The sequence below is a fragment of the Schistocerca piceifrons genome, chromosome 5 (assembly GCF_021461385.2).
Source record: "Schistocerca piceifrons isolate TAMUIC-IGC-003096 chromosome 5, iqSchPice1.1, whole genome shotgun sequence".
In the NCBI taxonomy this organism is placed as follows: Eukaryota; Metazoa; Arthropoda; class Insecta; order Orthoptera; family Acrididae; genus Schistocerca; species Schistocerca piceifrons.
In genome coordinates this window covers 140796890-140810484 of record NC_060142.1, presented here as the reverse complement: position 1 = coordinate 140810484, position 13595 = coordinate 140796890, and positions in this window count along the sequence as shown.

Sequence of the window (13595 nt, the reverse complement as noted above, 5' to 3'; positions counted from 1 at the left end):
AGCCTACATAGCAAGGTAAAGGAATGGCTTTCCAGCCCTCAAAGTGTAGGCTGCCCGGCACAACAGACGTGTTGAGTTGAAGTAGTATCGGCCCACTTCACTGACCTGATTTACCTGGCAGCCTACGTATCATAAGAAACGAAGGGTTTCCTAGGCCCTGACTTACAGGCTGTGCAACATGAGATGTGTAACGTAGGACTAGTACGCGAATGCTTTACTTATTTATTTTCCTCTGGTTGCATGTGTGCATACGTTGTGAGAGGGAATGTTGAGACAGATAAAGAAAGAGATGGAGAGAGAGGGGCTTAGGAGGTAATAGACTGGGAGTGAGGGGCAGGAGGGGTCGAGCAGGGAGAGAGGGGGCAGGAATAGATGTACAGAAAGGGAAGGGAAGGAGGAGATGGAAAGAGTGAGAAGGGGAAGAGGAGATGGACAGAAAGAAGCGAGAGAAGAGGAGATTGGATGACAGGTGGGAGAGGGACAGCTAGAGAGGCAAGGAAGTGATCAGCAGAGAGTGAGGAGGAGCAGGTGGACCAAACAATGTATGCATTATATGTGATATACATGTACACAGGTAAAAGCCTGTGGAAATGGCTAGTATCCTTACTAAAATTTCCTTTTATAACAATATCAATGAGATACATTACCCCATGAGACAATACATTGGGAACCTTCTTAACCCTTTCACTACCACTGAGATGCACACTGGCCAACCACAACATTATGACCACCTATCTAACAGCTGTATGTCCACATTTGGCACAGATAACAATGGTGACATGTAAAGCCATGGAATAAGTAAGGTGTTGGTAGGTCACTGGAGCGAGTTGGCTCCACATCTGGACACACAAGTCACCCAGTTCCCGTAAATTCCAGATGTGTTCAAACGGGTTCAGATCTGGCGAGATGGGGCGCCAGGACATCAATTTCAACTCGCCACTGTGTTCCTCGAACCACTCCATCAAACTCCTCACCTTGTGACATGGCGCATTATCTTGCTGAAAAATGCCACTGCTGTTGGGAAGCATGATTGTCATGAAGGGGTGTACGTGATGTTCCTTGGCTGTCATGGTGCCTTGTACGAATTCCACTGGAGCCTTGGATGACCACGTAAATGCCGCTGGAGCATAATCGAGCCTCCACTGGCTTGTCTCCGTCCCAAAGCACAAGTGCCAAGGAGCTGTTCTCCTGGAAGACGACGGATTCGCGCCCTCGCATCGGCGTGATGAAGAAGGCATTTGGATTCATCAGACCATGCAACGCTTTGCCACTGTACCAACGTCCAGTGCCCATGGTCACGTGCCTATTAGTTATCGATGTGATGATGTTCACAATGACACATGCATTGGTCGTTGGCAGTGGAGGCCCACTTTTGGGAGTGTTCAATGGGCTGTGTGTTCAGATGCACATTTACTCTGCCAAGCATTGAAGTCTGATGTTAGTTCCGACACAGTCCGCCGCCTTTCCTGTTTTACAAGCCTGCCCAGTCTATGACATCCGACATCTGTAATAAGGGGTGTTCGTCCATCCGGACGTCGTTTCACATTGGTTTCGACAAGTATTGAAGACACTTATCACAGCACTCCGTGAACATCTTAGAAGTCGCGTACCTCCAAAAATCCTCGTGCCGAGCCTCTGGGACATCACAATCTGCCCTCGGTCAGATTCAGACAAATCACACACCTTCCCCGTTCTACACACGGGCAGCATGCTCACTGATACTACACGCGCCGTGAACATGTCTGACTAGCACTCATTCCTCGCCTGGACGGGTTTACATCGACAATAGTGGTAGGTCGGTGGTCATAATATTCTGTCTGATCAATGTATATGTTCCACAATAAGTTACTTGAAAAGTTCTGAAATGGTCGCGAAAGTGTTACGCAAGATGAAGGAGCCGGACGACCGTTTACCTCCAGAAAAGAAGAAACCATTGAGCGTTCACGTGAAATGATTCTCTTGGACAGATGATTAATTATTGACGAAGTGGCACATCGTCTGCAAATTAGTCACGGTTCTGTCTACGAAATCATCCACAACAGACTTGGATTTCATAAAGTTTGTGCAAGATAGGCCCTAAAACAACTCACACAGTTGCATAAACAAATGCGCTTGGATATCTGCAAAAACCATTTGAATCGCTGTGGTAACGAAGGGGACAACTTCTTAGACAGGATGACTACTGGTGACGAAACATGGATCCATCATTACGAGCCGGAGAGTAAACGGCAGAGTATGGAATGGAAACATCCAAATTCGCCGTGCAAGAAAAAGCTCAAGACCCAACAGTCCGCTGAAAACTGGTGTGTACGGTTTTTTCGGAGGCACAGGGTCCAGTACTGGAACATTATGAGGAAAGGGGCACAACAATAAACAGCGTACATTACAGTGAGATGCTTACTGCCAGGCTAAAGCCAGCAATTTCAATCAAACGCCGAGGATTGTTATCAAAAGGTGTTGTGTTGTTGCACGACAATGCCCGTCCGTATACTGCTGCCCACACTGCAGAAACGCTCCAGAAACTCAAATTTGAAGTACTGGATCATCCTCTATATAGTACCTATCTTTCCCCTTCCGACTATCATTTGTTTGGTCCACTCAAACAAATATTAAGGGGCCGTCGATTTGCCTCGGGTCCAAGCAGTGGTAGATACTGTGCATTCCTGTCTCGCAGCTCAACCGAGAACCATCTTTTATGAGGCCATCAGGAAGCTTGTACAACGATGTACAAAGTGTGTTGAAACCCAAGGAGACTATTTCGAAAAATGATGTTCTTGTAAGTTTATTATTTGATAACAATAAAATTTTATAACTACTTTGCTGATAATAATTGACTTACCCTCGTATTCTGCCTAACAGCTATATCTGTCCGTGTGGTATTGGTCATTTACTTTCTGAATCTATCTCATGTAAGGTGCTAAAGTCTGACACCTCACAATGTGGTCCCACGCACGTCCAGTAGGTCACAGTGCAACTCTATCCCTTGCTAGAGGGCATACAGAATTGGGTCAGAGTCAGCGGTTTGCCTGCCTGCAGGCTCCCAGGACTCTCGTCACACTGTGTGTGTTTCCACAGGCACGTTTTTCAGTTGCCCAACGAAGATGGTTGGGTGGCACTGAGGGAGTTACGAACCTTTCGCTGTTTTATTAGCGCATGCATAAATGTGAAACGGGATGGTTGAAAAAGCGTTAGCACCCTTTGCTGATCAGAATCACGTTAAAATTTCGTCAAATGGTTTTGAATCGTTGCTAGTGGTTCTATTGTTTATACAAAAAGAAAATTGCGGTCACACTGCACTCGAGGGAGGTCAGATCACGTTCAGTAGCGTTGCAGTCCACGGTCCTTGGAGAAGTGTTGAATGGTCCGAGTGTCACGTGTCGAAAGCTGTCAAGAATGTCATCCTGTTGGTCACCACACTATGAACTGTCATTTTCGACCTCGTAATGTGTGGGAATCGACGCCATAAAGAAGGGGTGGTCCCATTGAAGCCCTTTATATCAACCCGTCAGGCCTTTTCGTCGATTCTGAGCCGAATTTGTTTGAAATGTTTTCCCATAAAAAAGCGTTTTGTTTTCAACCTAGGGCCTCGTGGTTCTAAGCTCCGTCACCGAGGCGTCAAAAGAAGGGGAGAAACGCGCCTAAGATAAGATGGGGTGCGACGACCTTCCCATCGCATGGCATTGGGCAGAATTGTGGTGAAATTTGGTGCCAATGTGATATAATTTACCCACCTTCATATGAACGTTTGAACTCTGGTTGTTTCTTTCGCACGTGGCTACACTTTGCTTTGCGACGCTTTTGCGCTATTACAGAAGAAGTTTGTAGACGTCTTTGATCCAAATTTCGGAGCTCTAGTGGCCACGGGAGACCATTACGGAGTTTCTGTTCAAAATGGTTCAAATGGCTCTGAGCACTATGGGACTTAACTTCTGAGGTCATCAGTCCCCTAGAACTTAGAACTACTTAAACCTAACTAACCTAAGGACATTACACACATCCATGCCCGAGGCAGGATTCAAACCTGCGACCGTAGCGGTCGCGGGTTCCAGACTGTAACGCCTAGAACCGCTCGGCCGCTCCGGCCGGCACGGGGTTTCGAAAAAGTACTCCCTGAACTGTGTTGCCTAGTGTCCTTCCAACACTGTTGTCAGTCGTAGCACTGAAGTGGTGTCTGTCGGTTTCATTGAATCAGAGCAGTAAGATGGTTCGATGTGGAGATGTGACAAAGAGTATCATGTTTGGACGTGGATCAGTTGGTTACTGAATCTACGTGGTCTGTCGAACAGCATACGAACTGTGCTCGCAAACAGATCTTAACCGATGGGGCCCATAGATCAATGAGACGCCTTCTCAGTGACAATGGATTTCAGAAGCGACAGAAATTTCAGCTGTCAGTGTAGGCAGGCCCATCTCAACTTATTTGCGATCGAACACTGCGAAGGGGACGGAATGCAGTGGGCATTTGGAATTTATCACCTGGCAAAAGGCCATTGCGCACAGCAATTTATAAAGGTACACGACTTCAGTGAGTAAGACAATATATAAACCGTAGCTGACTGGAGGGTGAAATATGGTTCGACGGATCGCGATTTTATCTCTTTTGAAGTGTGTACAGCGTACGTCTAACAAATTTCTCACGCTGAGTGAGGAGCGCGTAATTTAGGCCGTTGATGTTTCTGTGACGGGCTGTGGCAGTTTTCTGCACAATGCATCATTCGCGTTACCATGAACATTGACTAGGGTATATCTATATGATTAATGTCTTTTCTTTAGGACATGTCCGAAAGAACAGACGCAACTCACATATAGATACATATGCACCTTGAACGGTAATACTATCAGCAGTGCAGCGCACTCATCGCCCGACTTCGTGCGGAACTTGGCGTGATGCGACGAGCAGACAAGAGGTCAAAGTGCTAGAGGACTAAACACCACGCTCAAAGGCGTCGACGGTTAACATATCTGCCTCGAAAACGGGAGACCCGGGTTCGAATCCCAGCCTAGTACAATTTTTGATTTGTCGCCAGTGAATTCATTCACTGCCTGAATGCGGTAGAGATCGCAGTTTCTCCTTTCTCAATATTAACTAGGATGTTTATTTCAGCATTCTTGATGATTGTGTATTGTCCTCCTGTTTACATTTTCGTAATGAGTATGCTGCCGACAATTCCAGGGTAACAGCAGCCGTGTCCACAACTTGCATGCTTACTTTGCTGGTGTGAGAATCACTCTGGCACCTTATCTCCTTCGACAGGCTAACTAAACCACCCGTTTTTAATCCTGCAGAAAATACCTGGGACAGTGGGCGAATTGCACCAATCAAAATACATGCTGAAACTTCCTGGCAGATTAAAACAGTGTGCCCGACCGAGACTCGAACGTCCCCCAGGCTGTGGCTAAGCCATGTCTCCGCTGTATCCTTTCTTTCAGGAGTGCTAGTTCTGCAGGGTTCGCAGGAGAGCTTCTGTAAAGTTCGGAAGGTAGGAGACGAGATACTGGCAGAAGTAAAGCTGTGAGTACCGGGCGTGAGTCGTGCTTCGGTAGCTCAGATGGTAGAGCACTTGCCCGCGAAAGGCAAAGGTCCCGAGTTCGAGTCTCGGTCAGGCACACAGTTTTAATCTGCCAGGAAGTTTCATATCAGCGCACACTCCGCTGCAGAGTGAAAATCTCATTCTGAAAATACATGCTGTTTGGTACGTCTTTGGGGTCTAATCACCAATGACTGTCTTTATCTTTATATGGCATACCTGAACAAACCTGTTGATTCCTCCTCCTAATCAGCTGAGGGCATTACGATATCATATTAATATCTCCTCAGAATAACTGACATCTGGAGTATGAGGGCGTGCTGCAATGTCTCCTAATTGTTTATTTTGTTTTCAATATGTCACGCATGTTACTCAGTTGACTTCCCCGTTTCGCTGACGCAACTTGCAATCCTCTGCCGCTAGAGGACTCCGAGTTGTTTTGCATAATGTGGCGGCGTGTAACGTAACTGTTATGATGCAAAGTGGTAACCGTTACGTTCGAGGAGCCAAAAGTTTTTTTGTTACTGAGTGGAAGTTTTCCAAAGGGTCTATCCATCTGGACAGCCAAGCAAATTCTTAGCTGACGCAAGTCCACTTTAAATAAATATATTATACTCAGATTTGGGTGAAGAAATACTACACTGTCGTCAACCTGTGACAGCCGTGGCTAGCTATAAGCAGAGACTGGACACTGGTGTGCGTCTACGTACGCTGAATATTTGCCGACTTAACATTCTGCACCAACAAGCGACTGGATGTAATCTTTAACTAGAAGACTAGTGCCCAGGTGCTCGCCTCTTATAGTAAAATTTCTGCGGTCTTCATTGGCCGGCGGCATGGACGTTCCTTCATTGTCGATGCTAAAAGCGCCGTTCACTGGATCTGCAGAACTCTTCAAGGCATCGGCTCCGGCAGTGTCGAAAGCTACCACACTACAGTAACCATGTCGGTGCCAGTGGAACAGTTTGCTGTAATCGAGTTTCTAATCACCGAGAACGTGCACCAGAGAAAATCGTCAGATAACACAGACACAGTTCTCGGGTAAGTGTGGCATATCACAAGACCGTCTACAGTTCATCATTGCAGACCTGAAGTGCAGAGAACTGGGCGCACCGTGGGTGCGTCAAATGCTCACGCCTGACATGAAACACTAGACTGGATATCTGTCAAGTCTTTAGTGTTTTGGGCGTGAGGATGATGGGTTCCTTTACAACATTATGACAGATAATGAAAGCTGGGTTCACCATTTTGACCGTGAAGACAAGAGCGTCAGTGGAGTTCCGCCACAAAGGATAACCGACGTCAACAATGTTCACGACCAGGCCCTCAGCAGACAGACTCAGGCTTACAGTGTTCTGTGATACTCAAGATGTGATAAATTTGGAATTAATGCCTAAAGACACAACCCTAAAATCTGCATGGTACTGCGAGACCCTCAGAAAACCTATGAGTTCATCCACATATGAAGTACACTCTCCTTCGGCGCTACGACTTCTTCAACAGTCCGACGTCTCCGTCCAGACCCGACTTGGCCACATCCGATTTTCATTCGTTTCCGAAACGGGGGGTAGGACGTCAAACGGGCCCACTGGGGACAGGAGGGACACCACAGGACATTTTAGTTTCATTGTCAGCATGACCAAGAAGGACTCGGGATAAGCTCTCATAGCAGTGGAAGTTAAAAAAAGTAAAAAAAAAAAAATTTTACATGTGAAAATTCATCATTTTTTCACTTAGTATTGGCTGCATTTGTTGCTGTAGGTACACTTTTCGTCATAAGTAACAGAGATTCTTAGATGAATTTTGCACAGCATACAAAACATACTTACAGATGTATGGAAGTTCAGATTTCATTGAATTTATGGAAAAAATGAATGAGCTGTTACATTTTAAACTTCATGTTTAGGAAAAACTCAAATTTTATAGTTAATTATTTCAATTTTTACAAAAGATTTTAATAAATTTGGAAAATTGTAGAGTTTCATACACCTGTAAGTTTCCTTTGTATACTGTGCAAAATTTATCTAAGAATCTCTCTTACTTATGAAGAAACGCTTACCTATAGCAATAAATGCAGCCAATACAAAGTGAAAAAATGATTAAATTTCACATGTAAAAAAATTTATTTTCTTATGCTTTTTAACTTCCTCGGCTATGAGTATGAATACTGAATCTCTTCTGGTTACGTTGACAAAGTCGTATGAATATATTTCTAAAAGTAAAGACAGTGGACATTAAAATGTCCTGTGGTGCCTCTCCTGCTCCAAGTCGGCCCCTTTGACGTCCTACCCGCCATACAGAACATCGTCAAGGACTTCACTTTCATAATGAAGTGATGCAAGCAGAGGTGGTGTTGACGGTATCAATGAATTGAACTCCCGTAAGGAGAAATGTGTTCCTCGCCAGAGTGACTGTTGAGAAATAAATATGTCGACACGAAGAATGAAGATGTAGAATGTTAATACCGCTTGTTTCATTTAAAAAACTTAGAGGGTTTTCACACTGAAAATTCGGAGACATTACTTCTGAGCACACCCTCGTACTTACGCTCTTCTCATCAGTATGGTTCCACCTGTCCCTCGCTCTTGCACTCTCTCCACACAGAGGGTACGCGTAAGACCACACTTCACAATCACTTCCTTCAGGACGCTGCCAAAACTCACTTTTCTCCTGTATACATTCATTTCATAAATACCACAGGTCTTACAGGTACGTTCCTACCGTTTCATGTCCTTCCAGAACCAATGATATCGCAAAACGAACTGGTTCAGACAAACGGAAATACTTCTACGACGAAGCAAACAGAGCTTCTGCAGACCTGATTTCCTCCCTTACGATTGACAGCTGTCGTATCCCACAAGGAAGACGCGAAACACATTTGAATTTCTCGCTAACCTCAAATTAACCAGGTACTGTATCCTACTAACTTAAAGAGAAAGCTCGAAATATGCAAGCCCGACACGGAATTCCTTTACCGCGCGACTGCTACGGTCGCAGGTTCGAATCCCGCCTAGGGCATGGCTGTGTGTGATGTCCTTAGGTTAGTTAGGTTTAAGTAGTTCTAAGTTCTAGGGGACTGATGACCACAGATGTTAAGTCCCATAGTGCTCAGAGCCATTTGAATTCCTTTACGAGAACAAATGTCACAAAAATAAAACACAAAAAATGTTAACTACTACACCCACGTTATCAAACGCCATATGGTATTCTACGGTTCTTCTCGTCCTTCTGCCCTTTTATAAATGAAATTTTTACCATTTCGTGAAGAAGATATTGAACACATCACTGTTCACGTTAAAAAATTTACAGATATTTAAAAATTCCTCTAGGCGGAAGTATATTTATAGAACACAAACCACACGCATTTACGAATACACTTGGCGACGCTGGACATTGCTTAATGCTCAAATGGTAGAAATGTTTCACATGAAGGGCAAACGAAATGGTTTCCATTCTCGGTAGGTGTCCCAGTTGCAGTCTGTCTGCAAGGTTCATACCAGCGTGAACGCGACTGAGTTACGGATTCGTCGTAGGACGGAAGAAACCATTCCTCGTATTAATTCAGAATAACTGACTTTGTATGGCATGCAAGGATTTAGAAGCGGAGAAACACAGGAGGCTTCATACTAACGTGATACCATGTCTTTTACTTATTTATTTGAATGTACCTGTGGAAGAGAGTGTTACAATTTACAGTGTTCAAAAACGTACTAAACTCAGTGAGAATTTGATCTAAGTCTTCGACTTGAAGCAATGACTGGTACCATAACATGGCGTTTTGTACAAAAGCAAGAAAGTAAATTTTGTTGATCAGTAGCTCCACAGGAGGTATCTGTGAAGTGAAGCCCAACACTGGTAACAAAAAATGAGCATTACTTTTAAAATATATCTTACGCGTACCTCATTAGCACAGAGAATCGACAGTTTATTTTCTGTTGAATTTCTAACTGCTATCATTTGTTTCCATATAGTGTGTGTCCCTCCCAAGAATCTTCTGGAGCATTTTCTCTGGTGTTCCGGAAAGTATTTGCTGCTTAGTTTTTGAATTGTGTAGCTTGAGTCAGCGGAAAGGAATATTGATTTTCACGTCTTTCATGAGACGTACAATGTCAACGGAAAACGTCGGTTTGCTTTCTGTAAAAAACATAAATGTTTTTAAACCAGGATTTTCCGTGCTCATTCGATAGAGCGATTCCAAGTTAGTCTATTGAGTTATTTATTTTATCAAAATGTATTAACAAGGATAGAAAAACGTGAAGAACAATCAGTACTTCAGCAGCGGCTGAGCAGCGCTGATGCATGGTACTAGCAATCAACGCAGGCCAGCATGGTGCTGTCACGGTCGCGGTACTGGTTATTCTTCGTGTTTTGCTGTCCCTGTTAATAATTATCGACAAAACTAACAAGGTATTCGACTAATCTGGGACCGCTCTGTCGAATGGGTACGTGTAACGCAGCTTCAAAAACTATTTTCTTTGTAACAGGAAACAAACCGACTATTTTCGCCGACACTGTGCGCCGCATGAAAGACGTGTTGTCAGTATTCTTTTGGGCTGACGGTAGCTACACATCGCAAAAACGAAGTTGCAAGTATCTACAAAAAAAAAAAAAAAAAAAATTGAGAATATGGGGCTGGCGACTCTTAGGAGGGACACCATTGTGTCACAAAAGAATCGTGACAGGTAGAGTAGTTATAAAATGGAATTTGCTCGATAGTACAGTCTGCAGAAGCTCTGATTACATTAACGTTGTTCGTTTGAATGAAATTGGTCACCCTTTCTGTATGAAAAAAATATTGCATTATAGACGTTTCCTCACAGATTGAACCAGTGTATCAGCTAAGCTTAACTAACGCATCTCGAGGTCCAACTGAATTTCGCATTTCTAACCAACATACAGTTCCAGTCTGTCAGGAAGTTTCATTGATGCTGCTGAGAGGAAAGATTACTCTGCAAAGCAAGGTATTCTCCATTAGTTCAGGAGCCCAAAGACAGTGAATACGGAATGAAGCCAGACAGAAATGAAACGATCACTGAAAGTGGGCGATTGCAATTCAGATGTAATGAATGATTAAATACCTCAGTTCGTTAGAGTTCCCGCAAAATTGAGCTATGTTAATTCTCTCAGGCGGGAAGTTCTCGTAAAATCGATGTTTAAAACGAGTTTGGAGCGTACAACGACTGTAACATTGGTCTGTGTAACTTTATGCCAGTGCTTACATATGCATATACGAATCGATTAATTTAGTTGTAAACGAACAATTACTATAGAATGAATGTGCCGAGTAACAGCAAACAGGCTACTACACATTAGATTTCAGATGAAAATCATGATATCAATAAACCAGTTTCATAACACACTGTAGTTGATGTTTATAATATCTTAGGAAACATATAATTGCAGTTACCTGTAACTCGTTACCTACTGTATCAAGAAATACTGTTTAGAAAGTCATTTTAGGACTCTGAAATTTCCGAAGTCTGTTAGGAATCATGCAGCAATACTGAATAAAAGATAAGTGTCTTATTTAAAATTCTGGGTAATTTATTTCCGAGGACGGCCTGGCTATTAATGGAAAGTCGATACAGAGTCCCGAGCAAAACTCTTCCTGAAAATCGCCATCTTCCCATCCTCGACGAGGTGGAGCGCATTTAACTTCCGTGGATTGCATCTCTGTAATTGCTTACGGCTGCTATCCGCAGTAGTTGCTTCTCCAAGTAGATGGCCGCCATTCCAGCAAACGTCATCAGCGCCTGAATATCTACTTTAACTGTCTTGCAGGAATTGTAGTTAAAATTTTTAACAGAATATTCCGTGCATGTTATTAATTACAGAGTGTTACTTTTATGATGTAAGTTACAATTCGTAGGAATGTAATTTATGAATGGGATTACTCAGTCGATAAACGTCATGGTCGCTGACATTTAAAATATAATAAATGGCCAGGTACGAGCAGGACACGAGCACTGTGGGTTTCGCACAAACTTAGTTATGTATACAGACAGTTCACCCATTCCGATTCCAAGACTTTCGAGACAGCTTTAATTTCAGGCCTGAACTCGGTTAACAAACGCAAAAGAAATGTTGTTTTCGTGTTAAATAACTAGGGGAGAGTCGGTTTAAACAGGGTACATAATAAACAAAGTAGCATATGTGTACCAATCTGTTGAATTTTTAATGACGAATTGTCCAATCTGTCTACTTACAATTGGGCATGAAAAACATACATTTAAAAAAGATGCCTCATTACAGAAAAGAATTTTTTTACACTTGTGTCAGCTACCCCGTTTAATCAGACTCGTTGGATAAAACAGGGTACTACATTATAAAGAAAATTAAAAAAAAATAACAACTCCACTTACAAACCCTGACAATCACTTCATGTACAAAAATCAAATTTATATGCTTCATCATCAACATCATCATTAATGCCGGCGAACTGTTCATGAGCCCATTCAGTACACTTATAACACTTCACCCTGTCTTCTTCAGACTTAGAACTGGAGAAAAGTTCATTACAATAAATGAAAGCTATACTATTATCTTCTCCTTCCTCTTCTGACGATGTGCTGTACGCCCGTACTTTTCCCAACATTCTTTGCTTTCTTCTGTCCAACATTTCGGACTTCAGAAGGCCTAGAACTGTTAGAATGTGGCCCCATTTCGAGTTTCGTTCTGGGAGTCTTCCCCTTTTTCATAGAAGACTTTAATTCTTCTTTGTAAGGTGAACTTGTAACAACAGCTGTCTTTCCTCATCTCCTGTCAGATTTTTGTTCCTTTCTTTTAGCTATCGGCACTGCATTTACGTCTTTCGGAGAGACGTGGAAAGCGCAAGTTGAAGGCTTAGGCCATCCGACTGGGAAGACCTTGGTGGGCTTCGAAAAGATGTTTCTCTGTTTAACGACTCTGAAGTAGGTTCCGAAGGCGGGACGTCACCTTTCTCCAACGGTGGGTCACTGTCTGTTGTTTCAGCAGGCTGATACATCCAATCAGAGAAAATATATGTGTCCAGTGGGAAGATTCCAGTTTTACAGAATGCATTTACAGCAGTCTCAATAGATGCAGCTTTCACGAATGCTGTCCTATACAGCCCTGCAAGTTGACTGATGGTTATCACTCGTCCGGGACGACACTGAAGCCACTTTCGAACCTCTTGAGAGTAATAATTACTCAGTGGGGCCATGAATGCAGCATCCAGGGGCTGCATTCGGTGCGTGCATAAGAGATGAACATAGTATTCTCTAGCCATATCAATAAGTTCAATACTCTCTCTGTGTGTTGAGTAACCATCCAAGAGCAGAAGAACGGGTTTCTGTGCAGTTGGTTTAGAAAATTCAACAAATCGTTGAAACGACTTCAGTAATTTTTTTTTCTGCATCCATCCGCTAGGGTGATACTCCGCAGTAGATCATGGCGGAGCATTATCCAGCAACTCAGAGTTGGCTCTTTGCCTAGGGAACACAAACATTGTGGGTATATAAATTCCACAAGCGCTCATGCAGGCTACAGCAGTCACTAAGATGCGTCTCTCCGCAGAAACCAAACCGCCAGCTTGACGTTTTCCCCTCAAGGCAAGCACCTTTGATTGCTTATTAGGGACTGTTGTTATTCCTGTCTCATACACATGACAACTTGACGTTTTCCCGTTAAGGCAAGTACCTTTGATTGCTTATTAGGGACTGTTGTTATTCCTGTCTCATCCACATTATAGAATCTATCGGCTGCGAAGCTGTGCCTATTATAAAATCCTGACAGCAAACCAAAGAACTGCTTCACCACTGCACGGGTGAAGCCCATTGCTCTGCCAAGAGATTTTGGCTCGGCAGCGCACAGGCTTATTTCCGGATTCCTCTTCAAAAACGAATAGAACCAGCATTTAATTGCCATCTTCTTAGTGTTGCTGAAGTTACGCGGCTCTGCCAGTTCGAAAGCAAGACTTCGCACCTCATCGACGGTCAATCCAAACAATCTGCTTCCCATTAACAGGATATATTCAGCCAGTTCATTTTCATGCTCCTGATTAAATACAGGTTTGTAGCAGCCTAGACCTAAAACAACAACAACAAC